Source organism: Protopterus annectens, chromosome 17.part0, assembly GCF_019279795.1.
Source record: "Protopterus annectens isolate FY-2018-M chromosome 17.part0, PAN1.0, whole genome shotgun sequence".
Taxonomy (NCBI): Eukaryota; Metazoa; Chordata; order Ceratodontiformes; family Protopteridae; genus Protopterus; species Protopterus annectens.
In genome coordinates, this window is record NC_056751.1 from 535094353 (window position 1) to 535120250 (window position 25898).

At 39.5% G+C, this 25898-nt stretch overlaps 1 protein-coding gene across 1 annotated transcript in view; it reads right to left on the minus strand.

The window, feature by feature from the left end:
* The window catches only part of LOC122791734 (galactoside alpha-(1,2)-fucosyltransferase 2-like), an 827893-nt gene that overhangs the window by 578843 nt on the left and 223152 nt on the right, over positions 1-25898 (minus strand). The gene's annotated exons all lie outside the window — the stretch shown is intronic.

Here is a 25898-nt window from a genome sequence, read left to right on the forward strand (position 1 = left end):
TTGGATGGTTGCCAGAACAGGATTGCCAGTCAATATTGAAATCACCTAAAATGATAGTTTCTTGAGGGAGATGGTGGGTAGACCAGCTGAGGAGGTTTTCTAGTGGAGGGATGTTTTGGCCAGGTGGGAAGTAGCATCCAATTATGTTGATGGTCTTGTTTTGGTTTATTTTGAGGTTGGTACATAGTATTTCTTCATTGCCTATTTGTGGAGCTGATGATTTTAAGATCTGGATGTTTAGATGCTGTTTAAATATTATAGCTACACCGCCTCCTTTCTTGTTTAGCCGATCTACTCTTAATATGCCATAACCAGTGGGGAGTATTTGCTCACTGGTAATGTGAGGTTTTAGCCAAGTTTCTGTCAGGATGACTATATCTGGGGAGTACAAGTCTACGGTGGCATGGTGTTCATGGACTTTGTTGGATATACTTCTAATATTTAGGCTTTGTAGAAGGAAGTCACTTGGCTTTCTATTGGCTGTAATATGGGAGAAGTTGTGGTTTCTAGTCTGATTATGAGGATTGGAGTTGGAGATGGTAGGGCCAGGGTTGGGGTGGATATCTCCACTTAGGGCTAGTTTAGATATGCATGAGGTTATTAGTTTTCTCTGTTTTTGAATGTGTTTGTTTATAAGGGAAACTTTATGATTGTGCTCTTTGGGTAATAGGTATGGTGGGAGGGTTACTGTGTAAAGTTGTAGGGATGCTTTATGCTTGAGTAATACAGTTGGTAGAATATGTGGGGGGTGCATAGGGATGTTTCTTGAGTTGGTGGGAGGGGAGCTGAGTGAGGGTGAGACATGAGTGGTGGTGTGAGTAGTAGTACAGTGGTAGTGGTTGAGTGGGGGAATGATGGAGCTTTGGTAGGATGTAAGATATGCAAGGAGAGTGAATGCTGTGAGCATAGGTAAGGTATGCTTGTACATGTTAGTTGAGGAGGTGTGATGGTAGTGGGAAGATGGAGGAGGTAGTGTTGGGTTAGTGCTGTGGTTGGCTACTGGAAAGATGGGAGGGATTTGTGTGTGTAATAAAGGTGGGACCACTGGGGGCGGGAGGGAATGGGGGGCAGGGTGGGGAGCGAAGCGGGTAGAGACCCTGTTAGTTGCTCTTATGAGGGGCTGGAAACAATCAGGTAACAGAGTTAACTGATAAATGAACATATGATAGTGACAAGGGTGGTTGTAGTTGTAAAAATGGTGCCTGCCACAGGTAATATTTATTAACTTTGGGATTGTCTTAAGGTAATAAACAGGGAAGGGGGAGGGGAGAACAAGGGTGTGAGCAGGCAGTTCTTTGTACTGCTGCTAATGAGCCAAAGCAAAGACAAGTTTGTGTTTAAGAAACAATCACAATTGACCAAGGACTGTTCTGAAACTGTAAGTCATTTCTTAACCATTTGCCAGGTGGAAAAACAGGATAACCTTGCATCAGTAGGCTACTGTGGTCTCAGTTTAAATTAACAAACACACAGTATTGATCAGTTATGGATACTATTTGCTAACAGAAGGGAATAAGAGAGAAAGTGGAAGATGTGTGTGTGTGTGTGGGGGGGGGGGGGTTGCTTACAAGCCAAAGCAGAGTGCTCTCCAGGGGAAAATGAATATTGGCTCAAACAGGTAGACACATACTCAAAGTTAACTTTAGCTGTTTGCAGACAGTTCAGACCCTGACTGCGCTTTTCTTATAAGAATGACAAAGGTGATACTGCAGTTGAATACTTAAGAGTGGTGTTAGGTTCAAAGTTAACTTTAGCTGTTTGCAGACAGTTCAGACCCGGACTGCGCTTTTCTTATAAGAATGACAAAGGTGGTACTGCAGTTGAATACTTAAGAGTGGTGTTAGGTTCAAAGTTAACTTTAGCTGTTTGCAGACGGTTCAGACCCGGACTGCACTTTTCTTATAAGAATTCCAAATTATTAGGAAGATTCTTCCCCAAATACACACACTGCCATCCCAGATTCTTGTTGTTATCCTTTTCTATTATTCTCTCTCCTATGATGTGCCAACTAGAAGATGCTTTGTGATTGGTTTATAATTTTTGGCTAATGGGTTGCACTTGCACAGTTTCTTATTTTTGCTCTGTTTAATTGCAGCTTGCTTTAATTTTAAATACTATGGTTCTTCTGTTTATTTTGCGTTTAATGATTTTGTCCGTTCTTCAGTTTGCATTTAAAAGTTGGTATCCCACAATTCTGTTGGAGTGGGTGGGGTTTACATAATTATGTATGCAAATGTTATGTTAATCGGCATACAGATTTGTACCTATTTTTCGTGGGCTTTTTTCCAGATTTCTTGCTCTGAGAGGTTGAGAGGTATGACATAAAATCACATTTGCACAGGATTTGCCAATGCAGATTAAACAAGCTAGACATTTGCTTGCACCATACTGTGGTTTTCTTATTACTAAAAGAATTAAGTTCCAAATCAGATATCCAAGTACCTTATCTTTTGCACATAACACCCAAAAGTTTTCAGTAAATACACCTACTGAAGCTAAAATGGCTTTTTTTAAAAGTTTTTGGTGAAATACCAAACCATTGAATGCAAGAGATGAATCTCATCTAGCCGTCGTTCGGTTCAAGCTTCCTTTTGAAGTGCACTTTGCAGAATAAAGAAAATCCAGGCAGTTAACTGTTTCTGTCCATTTCTTTTGCTGGAAAAGATCCCTATTTTGTTCTGGTTGCCTTAGTATAAGCTGCATTAATCAGCTGTGAGCTCCGTTTCAATGTTCCATGACTATTAGCTGTTACACTTAATTTGGTAAGCCTGGAAATGCATGGGTGACTTTTTTGGTCCTACCTGCCTCTGTTGCTAGCAGTTCTACTTATAAGGTTGCAATCCATATTTAACTACTTCCAAATTATGCCCTGCACCGAGTTATATCGAAGAAAAATTATTTTCTACCCAATTATCTTCTTAAAGGATTAAAGAAGAACGCTTGGATAGTGGATATTTTAACTCTATGTCTACGCAAGTACTTTTCAAGTAACTTTATCCATGCAACGATCATCAGGAGATTTTATCGAATATGGCTTGGTTAAATGTTTACATATTATTACTTTTATCTCATGTCCGATGTCTATTCTTGCTGGATGCACCCAGTAATTATTTATAAATTAACCCTTAACCAGCTCAATAATAGGCTTGTATGTATGTATGTATATATATATATATATATATATATATATATATATATATATATATATATATTTTTTTTTTTTATTTTTTTTGCAAGCCAAAAGATGGTGATGTGGATGAGAGAATCAAACTGTCTATCTTTAGTGGTATTTCTTGGTAATGTGGTGGTTTTAAATGCTTATGTTTCATGCTTTATTAATGCTAGATGCATTTTGACTACTGTATATAAAACCTATGGTAGCCTCAGAAGCTCAAAGCTATATTAGTAACTATTTAATGAGTCATAGAATCTTATGCTCATTCTTAACAGACTATTACAATCTTACTGCGATATATTATTGCATTCATGCAACTCCTTACCATATGCAGCAGGTTATTAATGCTATAACTCAATTAGTGGCATCAGCCCTTCTGAATTTGTGAACCTATTCTAAATTACGAATCTTCTTTATTATATAAAGAGTTCAATTTCCCTCTGTTTTTATGGCTGAAATGGTAATGCTGTTTGTCTAACATTTAAAAAGAAAAGTGAAGCCACAGAATCCGTGTGTCAGAAATTACTTTAACCTTAACCGGTGTTATTAAAGTCATTTCTGGCACAAGGATTCTGTGGCTTCACTTTTCTTTTTGTGTTTTTTGATTTGTTTTCTAAGTTGCACAAGTTGAGACGTTTTGTACAGTTTTCTTGTCTAATGTTTATGTAATGGTAAGCCCTTAACATAGAATTCGGGTTCAACTACAATAGGTTGCTGATTGACTACTTTACACCAATAGAGAATGAACTAGTTCACTCTGTTGAAGGCTACAAAGTGAGTATGAAATTTATTTTAAAGAAGAAGTCTATCAAATGAAATTAGATGAATAGTATCTGAATTCATCCCTTTATGATATTAAGTTAGAAAGAATAAAATCTAACAAGTTTTCCAAGGATTACAAAGACTTCAAAAATGGTCACATTTTTATATGGCTCTGTTCTAAGGGTTCTGAACAAACTGACAGTATCAGAGAACAGCTAAATGACAGGGCTGATGAATCCCATGTGAATATAATTAATGGTGTTGAACACTCAGAATGATGCCTCGTTATCTTATAAAGATGTCACACTGGGAGCCAGACTGAAAGATACCAACAATGATAGTTCTTCATTTCCCCAGCCTCCTTTTTAGATTCCAGTCAGGAGGCAATTAGATCGGATACATCCAACCAGTAGAGAAAGAAAGAAAAGGAGACTTTCTTCTGAATGGAAAGAACATTTGAACAAATGTCAGCAGAAGTAACTGACTTATTTTTTATCCTTTCTAGCATAGTGTTAACAGAAGATCAGAAACAATTGTTGAACAAAGGCCTCAGCTTTTTCCCAGCAACTCGAGCCACTTTACTAGAAAGGCTCACCCAGACTCTGCTACACTTTGCTGTGAAGGAAAGGTTAGTTTGCTTTTTATTTGTTGTATTTTGTATTACTTTATTGTCTTATTATATTTTGAATACTGTGATTTGTTTTGTTTACCTTGTGTTTTACTTGTATTCTGCTTTTAACTGCATATTAAAACTTTAGAAGAGACTACAGCTCTGTCTCTTGTGAGTCCTTAAACATCACTGTCTTTCTAGTTGCCTGCCTCATGTTAATTTGACCATATATCTCATTTCCTCTCTGCTTTCACTGGCTTGTGTGAGTAAGCACAAAATTATCATTTTGTGAAATCACTCCACTTCAACTATTTAAATTTATTGGCCATCCTACTGTATTACATAGTACCAGAATACAAAAGTGACCACCCCCTTTAAATCTATCTTGCTGTTTTAAAAATAGTGACTCTCTACTAAAACTTAACTTTTTAGACAACTAAAACTGAAGTTACCTACTTTCACATCTAACTTATCTAGTGCACACTGCACTGTTTAGGATAAACAATTTTTTTTCATCTCACCTTTAAGCATCCCTGTGACTAGCACTTGCTCTAATAACTGCTGGAAAGCACTAGGAAGCCTTAAACTGATACAAGCACTCAACTCTCCTTGTTAATAAGAAGAAATTAATCGTAGGCACTAAACAGCCTGTAATTGCAAAGTACCTTGCTAAGGCAAGGGAAAACAGCTCCTGTATTTACAAAAAAGCACCAAACAGACATGTCCAAGGGTCAGCTTCCGGTGATTTCTCCTGTCCACCTGGTGAAACTGGGCATACTGGGGCAATGCAGCAATTGCCTCATATACACAGACAACCCTCTCCTCCTAACACACAACACTACAACCTGTGAAAGATGCACTTACATAGTCAAACTGGAAGTAAAGCTCTGTCCACCCAAGACTGTGCTAGACAGTCAAGAGGAGAAGGTTAACACCTGCACTACACCTCAAGCAACACATAGCCCTTCTAAACCCACACCACCAACATCCACACATAGCAACATTAAATCCACATATGCGGAGGTCCTTAACTGTAACCTACCCAAGCAACAAGGATCTCCGAAGCTGAAATGCAAACAAACACCAATCACAACCAAAGTGTCACATAGCTCACAACATCAGTGTGCTACCCAGCAACAGCCCTTAAGGCAAGACAATGTACCTAACACTTTAGTAATAGGTGACTCTATAGTCAGGCACACTGATGCCCCACTCACCAGGCTGAACAAGGAGAAAATTACAGTCAGCTGCCTGTCCACCACATAATGTATGCACTCAAGACACTCCACAACAAGTACAAATATGACTCTGTCATTGTCCATGTTGGAGTGAATGACTTGAGACGTACCTCCCTGGACTACATGAAAACAGACATGGAAGAGCTCTCGGATCATGTGGCCCAGGCAGATATGACCCTAGCCCTGAGTAGCATCCTGCCTTTGCTTAGAATGATACCACAATATAAGGACAAAATTATTGACTTCAACAATTGGCTAAGCTTCTGGTGTCATTCAAAGGGGATTCAGTATCTTCCTGGGATGACATGATCGACAGACCACAATGCTTTGCCAGAGATGGTCTGCACCTGTCATCCCTGGGTTTCAGGTTACTGGCTAAGGCTCTTGCCACCCCTATAGTGCCTTTTTTAGGCAAAGTTCAAAGGACAAAACCACCACCGCAACAGGTACAAGCATGCAAATTCTGAAGGTAATGCTACTCAATGCTGGAAGTCTAAACCTCACAATGCACTCTCTTGAGTCACTCCTAAAAATGGAAAACATTGATATCTGTGCAGTAACTGAGACCTGGTTCAAGGCTCAGAGAGCACCCCTGCAATACCAGGCTACAACTCTTACCACACTTTTCAGCCACCAAACCAGGACCGAAACACTAAAGGTGGAGGAGTGTCCATATTCACCAAGGATATTCACAACACCAAGCTAGTTGCCCAACACAATGCATCTGAAATACTCCAGGTGCAACTAACACTAGGTAAGACTGAAATCCAAATTGTAACTTGCTACAGATCCCCCACCATGCCCCAAGATTCTCACTACACCTTTCTAAACATACTGGAAAATATTAAGATACAACCAAACACCCTAATACTGGGTGATTTCAACTACCCTGCCATTAACTGGGAAAACTGCTCATGTACCAACACCTTTGCCCAACGGTTCTTGGAATTCATAAATTCCAATGCCCTGGATCAACTAATCCATAGTCCCACCAGGGACTCCAGTATCCTAGACCTGGTCATTACCAACATGGGAAATCGATGCTCCAGACCTATGGTCACCCCCTCGTTGGTCAGGTATGACCATAAGCTAATCACCCTTAACATCCACATCCCACTCCCACCCCCCAGTAAGGAAACTTCCATAAAAAAACTTCTCCAAAGTCAACTTCATGCTACTCAAGTCAGACGTGACAAACTTCATGACACCTATGCAGACGGGAACTGAAAGTTTGACTGCTGGATCCTACACTAAGGCACTGTACAAGCACATCAACTCATGCATAAATCGTGCCATCCCAAATAGAACCAAGATGCTCTCCTCCAAAAAAGGGAAGCCAATCTGGTGGTCCCCTGCCAAAAACAAACTTTACAACAAAAGGAAGAAACTGTTGCAGAAAAGAGGAAAATCCCAAGATGCAAAAAACTCCCTTACCAGCCTCAGTAAGAAGCTGAGATCCCTCATAAAATCCTCCAAAGCTAGTTATGAAAATAAAATTGCCAAAGATTCCAAAGACAACCACAAGGCATTCTATAACTATGTCAAGAATCTAAATGGCAATGCTCAGATCTGCTCTGAGCTACAACAGAATGGCATTAAATATACTGATCCGAAGGATATTGCCAATATCCTGGAAGATCAATTCAGTGCCAGCTTCATTCCCTCTCACCCCCTAAATGGCCCATCTCAATACTAGAAGATTGCCAAATACCGGTAATAACTGCCACACAGGTAAAAAAACGCACTCTCCAAAGCTAAGAATACAGCATCCATGGGACCAGATGACATCCTGGGATGTCTACTACATGAACTATAAAATGAACTGGCAACTCACCTAAGTGTTATGTTTAATCATAGCCTCACCTCAGGCTTTGTGCCCACTGAGTGGCACACAGCTACAGTATTATCCCACTCCACAAGGGAGGATGCACCTTGGATCCCAGGAACTACCGCCCCATCAGTATGACGAGCCTGATCTGCAAGGCCATGGAACGTATTATCATGGAACTTATAAACAAAGACATTGGCAACCTTCAAACACTGGACCCAACCCAGTTTGGGTTCATGAAGAGCCAATCTTGTCTCCTGAACCTGATTGACTTCTTCGAATCAGTCTCCAGAGACGTGGATGAGAATAAAGTGGTCCACACAGCCTATCTGGACCTCGCCAAGGCCTTTGACATCATCCCCCACTATGAAATCATAGATAGACTTACTAAGCTGGGCATTAATCCCTACATCACTCAATGGATTGCCAAATGGCTTGCTGACAGAACCCACACTGTAAAATTATCCGACTCCAAATCCATCTCCAAACAAATGACAAGTGGAGTACCTCAGGGTTCAGTCCTGGGACCGCTCTTGTTTGGCATCTACTTCTCTGAAGTACAGGCCAACACTAAGGGACTCTGACTAACAAAGTTCACAGATGACTGCAAACTGGGAGCCACTACTGAATCCCCAAATGATGTGGATACTCTATAAAAGGGCCTTACAGAAACAGATGCTTGGTGCCAGAGCCATGGGCTCAAGCTCAATGCCAAGAAATGTATAGTTATCCCCTTTGGGAAAAAACATGTACCTGTGAATTACCACATAAGTGGCAGTACACTAAACACCAAAAATGTGATAAGAGACTTAGGAACACAGATGGGCAGTGGTCTCACCTTCAATAACGACATTGCCACAACAGTCAGGAAATCCTTCTATGTGGCACACCTCATCACTAAGGGCTTTTCATCAAGAAAAAAGGTGGTCATTGTCCCACTGTACTCATCCCTCATTAGACCCATTATAGAATATAACGCCCCATTTGGTATGTACCTCTCAAGACATCTGCAATGACTGGAAAGGCTACAGAAATACCTCACTAAAAGAATCACAGGCCTAAAGCAGATGCCCTATGCTGACCACCTTAAAAAACTCCAGCTATACTCTGTCGCATATCATCTACTCAGAGGCAATCTCTGCTTAACATACAAGGCCATGTCTAACCCAAAGCTGTTGGACATGCTACACTTAAAGAAATCCCAATCCCTCAGAGCCACACGCTCCAGAGATCTAAACCTTGTCATCACAATAAACAAAACATGCTGGAGAGATAGTTTCCTGACCCAGAGACCCCCCCCAGACTCTGGAATAGACTTGCCTATACATGTCAAGTAGAGCACCTCGTTGGCCCTCTTCAAAAGGAACCCTGACGACTGGGTGGGAGAAAGGAAATTCACCCTGGGGATCACATCAGTTGCCCTGCTAGACAGGGGTCCAAGGAAGTAAATAGTGTGGGAAGAAATAGCCAAGGAATTGTTATGGCTAGGCTTGTATAGGCCCTAGTACCAACCTATGAACTAAACTAAATGAAGCAGTACTTAGTTTAAAGATGTTTGGCTGCAGTATCATGCTTAGAATGATGTTTTCTAATGACACAACCTGTTCCAATGACATTTTTCTCAATCCCAGCATATTTGTTCCTCAGAACCTGTCAGTGTTGGTACTTTTATCCAAGTATGTGAAATGGAAATAACACAATGTTTACATCGAAAAAGAAGATGTTTTCATAACATGAATAAAGGTGAGAAAGATGCACTACGTGAACTTAAGGGTAATAATGATGTTATAGTAAGGCCAGCAAACAAAGGGCGTGGCCTAGTATTAATGGATATTATTGATTATAATCACAAAATGAAACTTTTATTGAATAAGAGTGAAACTTACATTGTCACCAATAAGGTTTTTGTTAATATTATGATTAGCAAGGTCAAAGTGAAGCTAGCAACTATGTTTCATTACAATGTTATTACACAGTTTCTATATAATTATTTCACAGTCGAGAACCCCCTCATTCCAACAATCCATGGACTACATAAAGTGTACAAAGATTCTAGAAACCCACCATTGAGACTAACTGTAGCAGGGAGTGGGTGGATAACAGAGCCTCTTTCAATATATATTGAAAATCAATTGAAACCTATACTGGTGGAAATAAAATGTATTATTAAGGATACTAAGCAATTTTTACAGTTGCTATCTCAATTTATTAAAGAAGGAGAAGCTTCTAAGTCATACTTTATTCTGACACTTGATGTCAAAATCTTTTTACTGTTATACCCAATAAGGAGAGGACTGAACATGTGAAACACTATCTTGCAAGACATCCGAATGCCGGTGAGTTAAAAATAAGACAGATCAATGAGTTATTGGATATTATACTAACAGCAATGTCTTTATATTTAACAATGACATCTACTGGCAAAGATGGGGTGTAGCCATGGGCACGCCCTGTGCAAATACATATGTGAATTTGGTATTGGCTGACTGTGAATATCAGTATGTTTATAACATTGCCAATGTGTACTCTTCAGCAATAAAGTTTTATGTGAGATTTGTTGACAATGTCTATTTCATCTGGGATGACAATTTAAAACACTTTATTTCCAAATTTACATACAACTACTCAGTTCCTAGAGTTTACTATGTAGTACTCTTCTGATGAGCTAGATTTCTTAGATGTGAAGCTTCACAAGGAAGATGATGGTACAATTAATTCCAGTTTGTATAGAAAACCCTGCAGAAAAAAAACAATTTGTTACACAGGGGCAGTATGCATTGCCAGCATATATATTCCAACTTAATTATGAATTAGATATCCAGGATTTCTAGGATATCCACAAAGGATGATGATTTTTACAACACCACAGAACAGATGGGCAAAGAACTGGTACGGCATGATTATGGGCAGAAGGAAGTTAAGAAGGCTCTGGAACAATTGAAATATGTCAGAGACAACAAAACTCAACCTTATGTTCAGACTGGCAATTGTATTTCTGCAATGAGAAACAATGACACTTCCTCCAGAACTGCCACCAGTGCTAACAGAATTATTCTCACGTATTTGAGTGATACCAACTACATCTGTGATACTACAAAAAGAACTAACAGAAAAAGTATATCCAACAGCGAAAAGTCGCCCAGTAAAAAGGTGTAAAACAAGTAGTAGAAAAAACAGGCGTCCACCAAAGCTGATAATACTTAAAACTTTATTGCAGAGGATAAGTGCTTTCACACATAATGTGCTTCATCAGAGCCATAAAAATGTAGCAAAATGAAAACAATTTATACAATAAAACATTAATCAACCAATCAAGTAATCACATTAATCAGTGATGTACGCTTCGTTTTTAAGAATGGGTTTTAAGGGTACAGCATTAACACCTGGCAGTTTATCTGCCTGTAGTTTGACAATCCATTTTGTCTCAGCGTTCTCTAATTTATTGTTAAAATCACCCCCTCTTTTATTAATGTGCACAAGTTGTAAAACAGTAAATACAAAAGAATGTCCTGGTTCCAATGATATATGTTTGGCCAAAGCATTAGACAATTTCATATGTCTAATGTCCCCCATATGTTGTAAAATTCGCTCTTTTAGCATTCTTACCATTTTGCCTACATAAAAAGAGGTGCACATCTTACATCTCGCTAAATAAATCAGCCCTTTGATCTACAATCTGCACAGAAACAGGGTTTAAACAAGAAATCCATAGTGGGATGCTGAAATTCATTCATGGAGGAAATATAGCAACAAGCTTTGCAAGCTCTACAAGGGAAAGTGCCAGTACATTAAGATAATACAGTGTGTAGATTTGTAGCATAGCTGTCTTTTAAGTGATAAATTATTTTTAAATGTATAGCTGGGTTTACCACCTACAGTACCCTTAAATTTATCATCAGAGAGTAAGACTGGCCAAAACTTCTTCACTACATCACAAACTTGATGTATATTATTTCCATAAGTCAGGGATAGCCTACAATTACTAGATGCATTTTCTTTTATATTACTTTTCATAGGAACAAAAGAACAATTAAAGAAACTACAAAAAGAAATTGGAAGATACTATAACCTGATTCCAATCTGAGGATGTCATAGGCAATAAACCATTGTTTGGGTTTAAGAGAAACAAGAACCTTAAACAACTTTTGTGTTATACTAGAAACAACTCAGTGTGAATTGAAAAACAAGGCACCTATCCCTGCAATCAATGCTTGTGCTGTAAGCACATTAATCAAACAGATATTTTTGTACTAGGCATCAGTGTTGACAATTTGCTAACTGTGTGACAAGACACTTGGTTTATATTACTTGCAGGCCTTGTACTAGTTGCTATATAGGAAAAACTGACTGGCAGTCTGGTGAGAGGATTTGCAAATATGTTATTGATATCAAGCTCAAAGATGTCAAAAATCCTCTCTACAAGCACATAGTAGATAACTCTCTACATTCATTTTGTTTTATTGCTATACAGGTGCTGTCTCCTAGTATAAGAGGAGGACACACCATGCTTAAGACGGAGCTATGTGAAACAAATTGGATAGCTGCTTTTCAAGCATATACACCTCTGGGTTTAAACACAAATCTTTCTATAAAACCATTGTTAAAAGGAAGGAAATTGCAAAGGAAGCCTATTCCTTCTTGATTGGTAGAGTTGCCACCTTTTCAAATGGCCAAAGTGGGACATTTTCAGGACACACATCAGATTTTACAGGCCAACACATACCCACAGTCAGTAGAAAGGATAGAACTTTACTTTTTTGCCTAAATAAAAGCTTATTCTTGTAGCAGTTTAGTTGCTTATTCTGTTTCTTGTAACATTTAGGTATTTTAGATACAGAAATAACTATTTTATGCAACTATTACATAAAATATGGGACATAATTATGTCCTACAATCTCAGGATATTTGCCATTTTTAATATTTTTGGTCAGGACACAACTGTCCAAAGAGGGACTGTCCCTTGCAAAGTGGGACAGATGGTAACCCTATTGATTGGACATCATTAACTGATTGGTCCACGATGCTATCTTGTTGAAAGTTGATTGGGTGTTTTTTGACTGGATGAGATTATGCATTGTACTATCTGACTGGAAGGGTGCATCAATTTTGTGACTGGGCACTTGTGTCTTTCTATCTTTTTCATTGGATGATCAGGTATATTTACTCTGTGAAGGACAGTGTTCTACTGTCACACATTTTGTTGTATAGCTTTTTTGAATATTAATTTTCAGTTATATGGTGCTAAAAATCAACATTTTTTTTGAATTTTTGATGGTAGAGTTTATATCTGATAGTGCACATTCTGCGATGTGTTTCATTTTGTAAACACATGCCATGAGTTGAGTTGCCGTTTCAGGCATTACATTTTAGGTACATAAGCTGATTTCTCTATACAACAGGGTTAAGAAGAATATACATCTTTTCTGGTTTTGATTGGCAGTTATGCCATGCTATCAGTACTGGGTAGAGTGAATACTATGCGAAAATGGTTTCATTCAATAGGAAGCTAGGTTATGCTGCTTCGAGTAAAATGCTAAATCACTGATTGGATAGTATTCTGAATTAGATCTTTTGATTGGTTCAAAAGAAAAGCTTGTCTAAACCAATGAGCAGATGTTCTTGTCATTTTTATTGCATTCTGATGTGATTTAATAAGATCTTTGGCTACAACATTTGATTGGGCAATATGGAATAATACAATTTTTGTGGTTTGAATTTTCATATTTTTCATTGACATATTTTTCACTTATATATTTTTGATATTTTTTATTGATACTTTTCACTGATGTGTGGACTATACGAACGAACATCATCAACTGATTGGTTATGTTATCTTGTTGAAAGCTGAGTGGGCAAAATTTGATTGGATGAGAATTTGTATTGCATTAACTGACTGGTAGGGTGCTTCAAAGTTCGGGAATATTTACGAAGGATAGCACTTTAATGCCATAACTTTTATGGCATTTTGAATATCGACTTTTGGTCATCATATGCTGTTAAAGGTCAACTTTTTTTTTCTTCTTTGATGTTAGAGTTTATATTTGATATTGCACGTTGCGCAATGTGTTATGTAAACACATGTAACGAGTTGGGTTGCCATTCTTAGGTGTTATGTCTTAGATATGTATGCCAATTTCTTTGTCTAATAGTGATAAATAGAATATATAATATTTTCTCTGGCTGATTATGAGAGAATATATAATATTTTCTTTGGCTGATTATGAGTCAGATATATTTGATCAGTAGTTATGCTATCGAAACTGGATAGAATGAATACTATGAGACAATGGTTTTACTTATTGCGTAGTTAGGTTATGCTGCTTTGAGCGGATAAGTATTGATTGGATAGTATTTTGGACTGGATTCTTTGGTACAAATGAACAACTTGTCAACCAATGAGTTGATGTTTCTAGCGTCTCCATTGTACTCTGATCTGACTGGATAACATATTTGGCTGGACCATTCAGTTGGGCAACATGGAATATTTATTTATTTATTTATTTGTTGCATTTTTTTAATCAGGAAAGTCTACTGGGCCTAGGTGAGCCCATTTTTAGTAGAGGCCCAGGGAGAAAAACTCCACATAACATTAATAGTGCATACAAGAGAAAGCACAGTATACAGTGTATATACAGTCTCAATGCATGGAAGTAAATATTAAATACAATGGTACAATTTATTTACAAACATTACACATCAACATTGTGTACAATGTGATCATAGAGGATGGAGGTAGAGTAGCAGTTCTGAATGTTAATTGGAGTTTTGTAGGTATATATATATATATATATATATATATATATATATATATATATATATGTATGTATGTATAATGGTAAGTTGTCTCGCTTGAAAATAGGATATATATAAATATACACAATTTGCTTGCTTGTCTGTCAAACTGCAGCTCTCTCTAAGTTATAGCCCTTCTTATAGTGGGAGTCACTATGTTAAGAAACACAGTAAAAGTCTGTGCACCATGGTGTCTTTTCCATTTTACACAGTGATATAGTGAATGCCAAACAGTTTGTACAAATATAGCTGTTTGTCAAAAGACTAGGCATATCAAAGACTGTTGACAAAAGAATGCTTGTGACTCAGCCTGGTCCACTCCTCTGAAAACAGAGTTGGTCAGCATTGGAAAGCATTCCAAGTATCCTGGTCAGGATCTGTCAGATCATGCATGCACTCAAGTCCTTGAACAACAAGTACAGTACCAGTATAATTTCATAGTTAGTGCAGGTGTCAATGACATGAGGTTTACCTACCTGGATTATATGAACAGAGAAGTGATAGAGCTCTCAGATTACATGTCTAATGCAGGTATTAATCTAGTATTGAGCAGCATTCTACCTTCTCCAAGGATGATGCCATAATCTGAGCAAAAAATAGACTTCAATAATTGGCTTAGTTTTTGGTGTCACTCTAAGGGGGTTCAATATTGGTTAGCCTAGAAGCTTATGATCTACAGACCATGCTGCTTCACCAGGGATGGTTTGCCCTCTCCCCCTCCATAGGAACTGGCACATATGTCCAAACCTACAACAAAGTACTATATGAGCATTTATATAGCTGCATGGAATCAGGAATATCCAACAGGATGAAATCCTCCTCCTCAAGAGAGAGTAAATCTGTCTGGTGAACATCTGCAATAAACAAACTCTATAATAAAAGGAAAACATTGCTGTCCAGGACCAAGAAGGAGCAGGTGCCTAATTGGAAGCAACCTCTTCTTAGCCTGAACAAGCGAATAAGAGCACTAGTGAAATCCTCCAAAGCAAACTTTGAGTCCAAACTGGCTACATCTACTAAAGAAAATCATAAGGCCTTCTTCACATATGTCCGTAGTCTCAAGGGAAGCCCCCAGATCTGCTCAGAATTGGTGGCCAAGCACACCACACACACAAACACTGTAGATACAGCCAACCTGTTGGCAGATAGGTTCAGTGAAAACTTCACCCCTCTGTCTGCCCCATCAGTAAAACAGGACATCCCCAGTACCTGCTCCCCTCCCTGTATCTCTAGGGAGCAAGTCATCACCGCCCTCTCAAAGGCAAAAAATACAGCCTTCATGCATCCTACATGAACTTAGGCAGGAACTTGCAGCACCATTGGGCAACCTATTCAACCAAAGCCTGAGTACTGGCTTCATCCCAGCCAAGTGGAGGACAGCCACTGTCATCCCTTTGCACAAAGATAGAGCGTCCACCAATCCAGGAAATTATAGACCCATCAGCCAAACTAGCCTGATCTGCAAGGCCATGGAGCAGAGTATTAAAAGAACATTGGCAACCTCCACACACTCAATCCCACACAGTTTAGTTTTGTCAAGGGGAGGTCATACCTGTTAAATATGGTCAACCTATTTAAGACCAAGGCCATGGACAAGGGGAAGATGGTGCACACCACCTACCTTGACCTGGCCAAAGCCTTCAATACTATTCCTCACTCAGATATAATAGATAAACTCTCTAAACTAGGCATCAATCTATATGTTACCAGATGGGTAGCAAACTGGCTCAGTGATATAACCCACCTAGTCAAAATAGGGGAAGCAACCTCAAGCAGTAGACCCATAATGAGCGGTGTACCCCAAGGATCGGTCTTGAGGCCTCTGCGGTTTGAAATATACTTTTCTGAGGTGCAGGACAAAGCCAGTGGGATATGGCTAACCAAGTTTGCAGATGACTGCAAGCTGGGTGCTGTCATCAATTCCCCTAGTGATGTGGACATCCTCTAAGAGGGTCTCGCCCAAACAAATGACTGGTGCCAGAAACATGACCTCAAACTGAATGCCAAACAATGCATCATCATCCCCACAAATTATCTCCCTGATAATAAGGTCTGAAGCACACAATCAGTCATGAGGTACTTGGGCATCCAGGTTGATAGCAAACTGACTTTTGACCACCATATTGCCTCCATTGTATGAAAAGCTTTCTACATGGCCCACCTCATTAGTAAGGGTATCTCATCCGGGAACAAGGTGGTCATAACATCCCTGTATTCTTCCCTTATAGGACCCATTATTGAGTACAATGATGCTTTCAGCATGTACCTCACACAGCACATGCAGCAGCTAGAGAGACTACACTGGCTCCTCAGAAGGAGAATTCAGGGCCTGAAAAGTCTACACAGATAGGCTAAGGGCCCTGTCCCTCTACTCAGTCTCCTACAGACTCCTCAGAGGTGACCTCTGGCATACAAAGCAATCTCAGACCCCACCCTGATGGGATTGTTGCATATCCACAAGTCAAGCTTCACTCCAGTAACCCACGCATGCAACCTCAACCTGTTCTGTGACATCAATAGGACTTGTTGGCGGGAAGGATTTATGTCCCAGAGACTCCTGCTTTTGTGGAATAGACTCCCTCTCCATGTCAAGCAGAGTACCTCATTAAACCTTTTAAAACACAACCTGGATAACAGGATGGGGAACAGAAAATGCACCACTGGGATTCCACTTGTGTACCTGCTGGACAGTGGCATAGGGTGCTGACTTGTTGGAACATGGGCTAAATTCTTGGCTAGGAATGCAAGGGCCTCAGAGCCAATAGACTAGTAACTTCATATGATCCTATGATCTGTCCCATCTAGGGTTTCAATTATTGGCAAAGACATTGTACAGCCCCATAATGCTTTTTTAAGCAATGCCAACCTGATAAACCTAACAACATAATGAAAGAAGCAAAGGAAAATATGAAGGTGTTACTGATCAATGCTAGGAGCCTGAATGAGAAACTCCACTCCCTACAAGCCCTTCTCACCCTAGAATACATTGGCATTTGTGTATTGACTGAGACATGGCTTAAAATAGCAGAGAGTACTCCGGCTGTGCAGTGTTATAATACCTTCCACACATTTAGACTAGCTACTGCATAGGAGGGCAAAAAGATGAAGATATGTCAATCTACAGTGAGAGGTGACTCACATTAAGGCTAATAAAGCAGCATAGTGCACTAGAGTTTCATGTCCAAATAACCATCAGAAAGGTCCCGTGCCATATATTAGCTAGCTACAGAACTCCCTCTATGACAAAAGACCACAATAACTAGCTAAAGGAATTAGAATCACTCAGGGTTAAACCCAATACCATTTTCCTAGGTGATCTAAACTAACTATAGACTGGGAAACCTACACCACCACTAGTGTACAATAACAGAGATTCCTGAACTTTGTCAATACAAATGCCCTGGAAAAATTACTAAGAGTACCTGCTAAGGGGAATAACATCTTGGATCTTGTTCTTACTAATATATGAGCATCTTGCACCATCCCTTGCATATTTTTAGCACTTGTTAGGTCTGATGATAAAGCAATCTTGTCCGAAATAAAACTGAAACCAGAGAGCCCATCAACACAAAGTACCTTTAGAACTTTTTACTCACCAGTGAGAGTGGGGAATACTGAGCTGCCTGTTTGTCCTCAGAGGACTGGTTTAAGGCAGTAACTTGTAGTTTATTGGCCATTTTGGGTCATTTCCTGTCTTTTCCAGCCCCCTGCTATAAAGCACGCTTTGGCGGGCTTTTCTGGCTATAGAGAACTCAGCACAGCTCCTCGTGGTGTCCAGCAGAGTTCCTAGAGCAGCAGAGACCAGAAAAGACAAACTTTCCAGATTCTAAGTATTTTTTTCTGCATTTTCGACTTTTTAAGCCTTTCAACTACTATTTCTGCCTGTTTTATTCTGTTATTACCTGTTTTTACTGTTTTTAATAGCTTGAATTGTTTGTTGCACTTCCTTGTTTAAGTTTTGCTTAAAAGTTAAACAACAGGCTAATACACTCAAGTGTACTAGCTTTTGATAGCATTTAGTCGAAAAACACAGCATTTATTATATTTTCTGCCTATCTGAAAAAAACTTGAAAAAAAAACAAAAATAAATACTCTTGTTTTCCATACCTTCCTGTTTGTTCCAGAGATCAGATTTTGCTGATCCCTGGGCTTTGTCTTGGTTCCTGTGTTTCTCCATTTTCCTTGTTTGGTCAGGGGGAAGTTTCTTTACTCACCAGTGAGAGTGGGGAGTACTGAGCTGCCTGTTTGTCCTCAGAGGAGTGGTTTAAGGCAGTAACTTGTAGTTTATTGGCCATTTTGGGTCATTTCCTGTCTTTTCCAGCCCCCTGCTATAAAGCATGCTTTGGCAGGCTTTTCTGGCTATAGAGAACTCAGCACAGCTCCTCGTGGTGTCCAGCAGAGTTCCTAGAGCAGCAGAGACCAGAAAAGACAAACTTTCCAGATTCTAAGTAATTTTTCTGCATTTTCGACTTTTTAAGCCATTCGACGACTATTTCTGCCTGTTTTATTCTGTTATTACCTGTTTTTACTGTTTTTAATAGCTTGAATTGTTTGTTGCACTTCCTTGTTTAAGTTTTGCTTAAAAGTTAAACAACAGGCTAATACACTCAAGTGTACTAGCTTTTGATAGCAATTAGTCGAAAAACACAGCATTTATTGTATTTTCTGCCTATCTGAAAAAAAAACTTGAAAAAAAACAAAAATAAATACTCTTGTTTTCCATACCTTCCTAATAGTTTGTTTCAGACATCAGATTTTGCTGATCCCTGGGCTTTGTCTTGGTTCCTGTGTTTCTCCATTTTCCTTGTTTGGTCAGGGGGAAGTTTCTTTACTCACCAGTGAGAGTGGGGAGTACTGAGCTGCCTGTTTGTCCTCAGAGGAGTGGTTTAAGGCAGTAACTTGTAGTTTATTGGCCATTTTGGGTCATTTCCTGTCTTTTCCAGCCCCCTGCTATAAAGCACGCTTTGGCGGGCTTTTCTGGCTATAGATAACTCAGCACAGCTCCTCGTGGTGTCCAGCAGAGTTCCTAGAGCAGCAGAGACCAGAAAAGACAAACTTTCCAGATTCTAAGTATTTTTTTCTGCATTTTCGACTTTTTAAGCCTTTCGACGACTATTTCTGCCTGTTTTATTCTGTTATTACCTGTTTTTACTGTTTTTAATAGCTTGAATTGTTTGTTGCACTTCCTTGTTTAAGTTTTGCTTAAAGGTTAAACAACAGGCTAATACACTCAAGTGTACTAGCTTTTGATAGCAATTAGTCGAAAAACACAGCATTTATTGTATTTTCTGCCTATCTGAATAAAAACTTCAAAAAAACAAAAAAAAATACTCTTGTTTTCCATACCTTCCTAATAGTTTGTTCCAGAGATCAGATTTTGCTGATCCCTGGGCTTTGTCTTGGTTCCTGTGTTTCTCCATTTTCCTTGTTTGGTCAAGGGGAAGTTTCTTTACTCACCAGTGAGTGGGGAGTACTGAGCTGCCTGTTTGTCCTCAGAGGAGTGGTTTAAGGCAGTAACTTGTAGTTTATTGGCCATTTTGGGTCATTTCCTGTCTTTTCCAGCCCCCTGCTATAAAGCACGCTTTGGCGGGCTTTTCTGGCTATAGAGAACTCAGCACAGCTCCTCGTGGTGTCCAGCAGAGTTTCTAGAGCAGCAGAGACCAGAAAAGACAAACTTTCCAGATTCTAAGTATTTTTTCTGCATTTTCGACTTTTTAAGCCTTTTGACGACTATTTCTGCCTGTTTTATTCTGTTATTACCTGTTTTTACTGTTTTTAATAGCTTGAATTGTTTGTTGCACTTCCTTGTTTAAGTTTTGCTTAAAAGTTAAACAACAGGCTAATACACTCAAGTGTACTAGCTTTTGATAGCAATTAGTCGAAAAACACAGCATTTATTGTATTTTCTGCCTATCTGAAAAAAAACTTGAAAAAAAAAAAAAATACTCTTGTTTTCCATACCTTCCTAATAGTTTGTTCCAGAGATCAGATTTTGCTGATCCCTGGGCTTTGTCTTGGTTCCTGTGTTTCTCCATTTTCCTTGTTTGGTCAGGGGGAAGTTTCTTTACTCACCAGTGAGAGTGGGGAGTACTGAGCTGCCTGTTTGTCCTCAGAGGAGTGGTTTAAGGCAGTAACTTGTAGTTTATTGGCCATTTTGGGTCATTTCCTGTCTTTTCCAGCCCCCTGCTATAAAGCATGCTTTGGCAGGCTTTTCTGGCTATAGAGAACTCAGCACAGCTCCTCGTGGTGTCCAGCAGAGTTCCTAGAGCAGCAGAGACCAGAAAAGACAAACTTTCCAGATTCTAAGTATTTTTTACTGCATTTTCGACTTTTTAAGCCTTTTGACGACTATTTCTGCCTGTTTTATTCTGTTATTACCTGTTTTTACTGTTTTTAATAGCTTGAATTGTTTATTGCACTTCCTTGTTTAAGTTTTGCTTAAAAGTTAAACAACAGGCTAATACACTCAAGTGTACTAGCTTTTGATAGCAATTAGTCGAAAAACACAGCATTTATTGTATTTTCTGCCTATCTGTAAAAAAAACTTGAAAAAAAAAAAAATACTCTTGTTTTCCATACCTTCCTAATAGTTTGTTCCAGAGATCAGATTTTGCTGATCCCTGGGCTTTGTCTTGGTTCCTGTGTTTCTCCATTTTCCTTGTTTGGTCAGGGGGAAGTTTCTTTACTCACCAGTGAGAGTGGGGAGTACTGAGCTGCCTGTTTGTCCTCAGAGGAGTGGTTTAAGGCAGTAACTTGTAGTTTATTGGCCATTTTGGGTCATTTCCTGTCTTTTCCAGCCCCCTGCTATAAAGCACGCTTTGGCAGGCTTTTCTGGCTATAGAGAACTCAGCACAGCTCCTCGTGGTGTCCAGCAGAGTTCCTAGAGCAGCAGAGACCAGAAAAGACAAACTTTCCAGATTCTAAGTATTTTTTACTGCATTTTCAACTTTTTAAGCCTTTCCCTCACTATTTCTGCCTGTTTTATTCTGTTATTACCTGTTTTTACTGTTTTTAATAGCTTGAATTGTTTGTTGCACTTCCTTGTTTAAGTTTTGCTTAAAAGTTAAACAACAGGCTAATACACTCAAGTGTACTAGCTTTTGATAGCAATTAGTCGAAAAACACAGCATTTATTGTATTTTCTGCCTATCTGAAAAAAAACTTCAAAAAACAAAAAAAAAAATACTCTTGTTTTCCATACCTTCCCAATAGTTTGTTCAGAGATCAGATTTTGCTGATCCCTGGGCTTTGTCTTGGTTCCTGTGTTTCTCCATTTTCCTTGTTTGGTCAGGGGGAAGTTTCTTTACTCACCAGTGAGAGTGGGGAGTACTGAGCTGCCTGTTTGTCCTCAGAGGAGTGGTTTAAGGCAGTAACTTGCAGTTTATTGGCCATTTTGGGTCATTTCCTGTCTTTTCCAGCCCCCTGCTATAAAGCATGCTTTGGCGGGCTTTTCTGGCTATAGAGAACTCAGCACAGCTCCTCGTGGTGTCCAGCAGAGTTCCTAGAGCAGCAGAGACCAGAAAAGACAAACTTTCCAGATTCTAAGTATTTTTTCTGCATTTTCGACTTTTTAAGCCTTTCAACGACTATTTCTGCCTGTTTTATTCTGTTATTACCTGTTTTTACTGTTTTTAATAGCTTGAATTGTTTGTTGCACTTGCTTGTTTAAGTTTTGCTTAAAAGTTAAACAACAGGCTAATACACTCAAGTGTACTAGCTTTTGATAGCAATTAGTCGAAAAACACAGCATTTATTGTATTTTCTGCCTATCTGAAAAAAAACTTGAAGAAAAAAAAAAATACTCTTGTTTTCCATACCTTCCCAATAGTTTGTTCCAGAGATCAGATTTTGCTGATTCCTGGGCTTTGTCTTGGTTCCTGTGTTTCTCCATTTTCCTTGTTTGGTCAGGGGGAAGTTTCTTTACTCACCAGTGAGAGTGGGGAGTACTGAGCTGCCTGTTTGTCCTCAGAGGAGTGGTTTAAGGCAGTAACTTGTAGTTTATTGGCCATTTTGGGTCATTTCCTGTCTTTTCCAGCCCCCTGCTATAAAGCACGCTTTGGCGGGCTTTTCTGGCTATAGAGAACTCAGCACAGCTCCTCGTGGTGTCCAGCAGAGTTCCTAGAGCAGCAGAGACCAGAAAAGACAAACTTTCCAGATTCTAAGTATTTTTTCTGCATTTTCGACTTTTTAAGCCTTTCGACGACTATTTCTGCCTGTTTTATTCTGTTATTATCTGTTTTTACTGTTTTTAATAACTTGAATTGTTTGTTGCACTTCCTTGTTTAAGTTTTGCTTAAAAGTTAAACAACAGGCTAATACACTCAAGTGTACTAGCTTTTGATAGCAATTAGTCGAAAAACACAGCATTTATTGTATTTTCTGCCTATCTGAATAAAAACTTCAAAAAAACAAAAAAAAAATACTCTTGTTTTCCATACCTTCCTAATAGTTTGTTCCAGAGATCAGATTTTGCTGATCCCTGGGCTTTGTCTTGGTTCCTGTGTTTCTCCATTTTCCTTGTTTGGTCAGGGGGAAGTTTCTTTACTCACCAGTGAGAGTGGGGAGTACTGAGCTGCCTGTTTGTCCTCAGAGGAGTGGTTTAAGGCAGTAACTTGTAATTTATTGGCCATTTTGGGTCATTTCCTGTCTTTTCCAGCCCCCTGCTATAAAGCACGCTTTGGCGGGCTTTTCTGGCTATAGAGAACTCAGCACAGCTCCTCGTGGTGTCCAGCAGAGTTTCTAGAGCAGCAGAGACCAGAAAAGACAAACTTTCCAGATTCTAAGTATTTTTTTCTGCATTTTTGACTTTTTAAGCCTTTCGACGACTATTTCTGCCTGTTTTATTCTGTTATTACCTGTTTTTACTGTTTTTAATAGCTTGAATTGTTTGTTGCACTTCCTTGTTTAAGTTTTGCTTAAAAGTTAAACAACAGGCTAATACACTCAAGTGTACTAGCTTTTGATAGCAATTAGTCGAAAAACACAGCATTTATTGTATTTTCTGCCTATCTGAAAAAAAACTTGAAAAAAAAAAAAATACTCTTGTTTTCCATACCTTCCTAATAGTTTGTTCCAGAGATCAGATTTTGCTGATTCCTGGGCTTTGTCTTGGTTCCTGTGTTTCTCCATTTTCCTTGTTTGGTCAGGGGGAAGTTTCTTTACTCACCAGTGAGAGTGGGGAGTACTGAGCTGCCTGTTTGTCCTCAGAGGAGTGGTTTAAGGCAGTAACTTGTAGTTTATTGGCCATTTTGGGTCATTTCCTGTCTTTTCCAGCCCCCTACTATAAAGCACGCTTTGGCGGGCTTTTCTGGCTATAGAGAACTCAGCACAGCTCCTCGTGGTGTCCAGCAGGGTTCCTAGAGCAGCAGAGACCAGAAAAGACAAACTTTCCAGATTCTAAGTATTTTTTTCTGCATTTTTTACTTTTTAAGCCTTTCGACGACTATTTCTGCCTGTTTTATTCTGTTATTACCTGTTTTTACTGTTTTTAATAGCTTGAATTGTTTGTTGCACTTCCTTGTTTAAGTTTTGCTTAAAAGTTAAACAACAGGCTAATACACTCAAGTGTACTAGCTTTTGATAGCAATTAGTCGAAAAACACAGCGTTTATTGTATTTTCTGCCTATCTGAAAAAAAACTTGAAAAAAACAAAAAAAAAATACTCTTGTTTCCCATACCTTCCTAATAGTTTGTTCCAGAGATCAGATTTTTCTGATCCCTGGGCTTTGTCTTGGTTCCTGTGTTTCTCCATTTTCCTTGTTTGGTCAGGGGGAAGTTTCTTTACTCACCAGTGAGAGTGGGGAGTACTGATCTGTCTGTTTGTCCTCAGAGGAGTGGTTTAAGGCAGTAACTTGTAGTTTATTGGCCATTTTGGGTCATTTCCTGTCTTTTCCAGCCCCCTGCTATAAAGCATGCTTTATCAAGGTTAAACTATTCGGGCTACCTAAAGTCCACTCTTCAAATTTTCCCTTAAAACAGCCTTCCTTGAACTGTACTGCTGATCAAACCAGCGTATTCTATATCTAAAAAGTTCAGCTCTACTTGATTCTTAAGTAGACTACTATTTATCTGTAAAGCCTAGCACTTGCTCCTAAAGTATTTTTTTACTTTGATATAGCACTTTTATTATACATAGTACCCCAAGAGCCAAAAACCCCTTTTCGATCACCCACATCCACCGGAGTCATTTTAAAGTCTTTGTCTATTCCTTCTAGCATGTCGAGGGATCAGTTGCTAGTGTCCTCTCCTGCTCAGCTGGTGAATCTGGGAATATTGAGGCAATGTTACAATTGTCTCATGTACACGGACAACCCTCTCCTTCTTCCACAAAACACAAATACATGCGAGAGATGCAACTATATAGCCAAACTGGAGGCTGAGCTCTCTCAACATAGGACTGGCAAGACCAGACAGGAGGAGAAGGTAACCACACACACCACAAACCCAGTCTCACATAGTACTATCACAACTTCAAATCATACACATAAATACACAAAGACATACTCGGAGGCTCTGATCAAAAATCTACCAAAACAGCAGAGGCCACCAAAGCAGACACCCAAACAACTGCCACCTCAGGACACAACACATGCAACACATAGACCACATAGTCAGTGTGCCAAACAGTCACAGCCCTTAAGGCCAAACACAATGCCAGACACACTCGTCATTGGTGACTCCATAGTCAGACACACTGACGTCCCGCTCACCAGATTGAGTAAGGAAAAGGTCACAGTAAGCTGCCTGTTGGGCGCTAGAATCCACCACATAACACAAGCACACAGGTCTCTCAACAGCAGGTACAAGTACGACTCTGTCATTGTCCACGCTGGTGTGAACGACCTGAGATGTACCTCCTTGGACTACATGAAAAGAGACATAGAGGAGCTCTCTGATTATGTAGCCCAGGCAGGTATGACCCTGACCTTGAGCAGTATCCTACCTTCACCAAGAATGATGCCACAATACAGTGACAAGATGATCAGCTTTAATAATTGGCTTAAACTCTGGTGTCATTCAAAGGGGATCCAATGTCTGTCTTCCTGGGATGACATGCTGTACAAGCCACGCTGCTTCGCAAGGGACGGCTTGCACCTGTCACCCCTGGGCTTCCGGATATTGGCAAAGGCTCTTGCCACCCCCATAGTGTCTTTTTTAGGCAAGGCTCAAATTCTAAACCTACCACCCTAGAACACAAAAAAGGAAAAAAACTAAGGGTAATGCTGCTCAATGCCAGAAGTCTCAACCTCAAGATGCACGCACTCGAGGCCCTTCTCAGTATGGAGAACATCGATGTCTGTGCTGTGACTGAAACCTGGTTCAAGGCTCCAGAGAGCACCCCAGCACTATCAGGTTTTACCTCATATCATGTGTTCCAGCCCCAAAATCCAGACAACACCAAGAAGGGAGGGGGGGTGTCTATATTCATCAAGGACACCCACACCTCAAGGTTGGTGGCAACGCATGATGCATCGGAGACCATCCAGGTGCAAT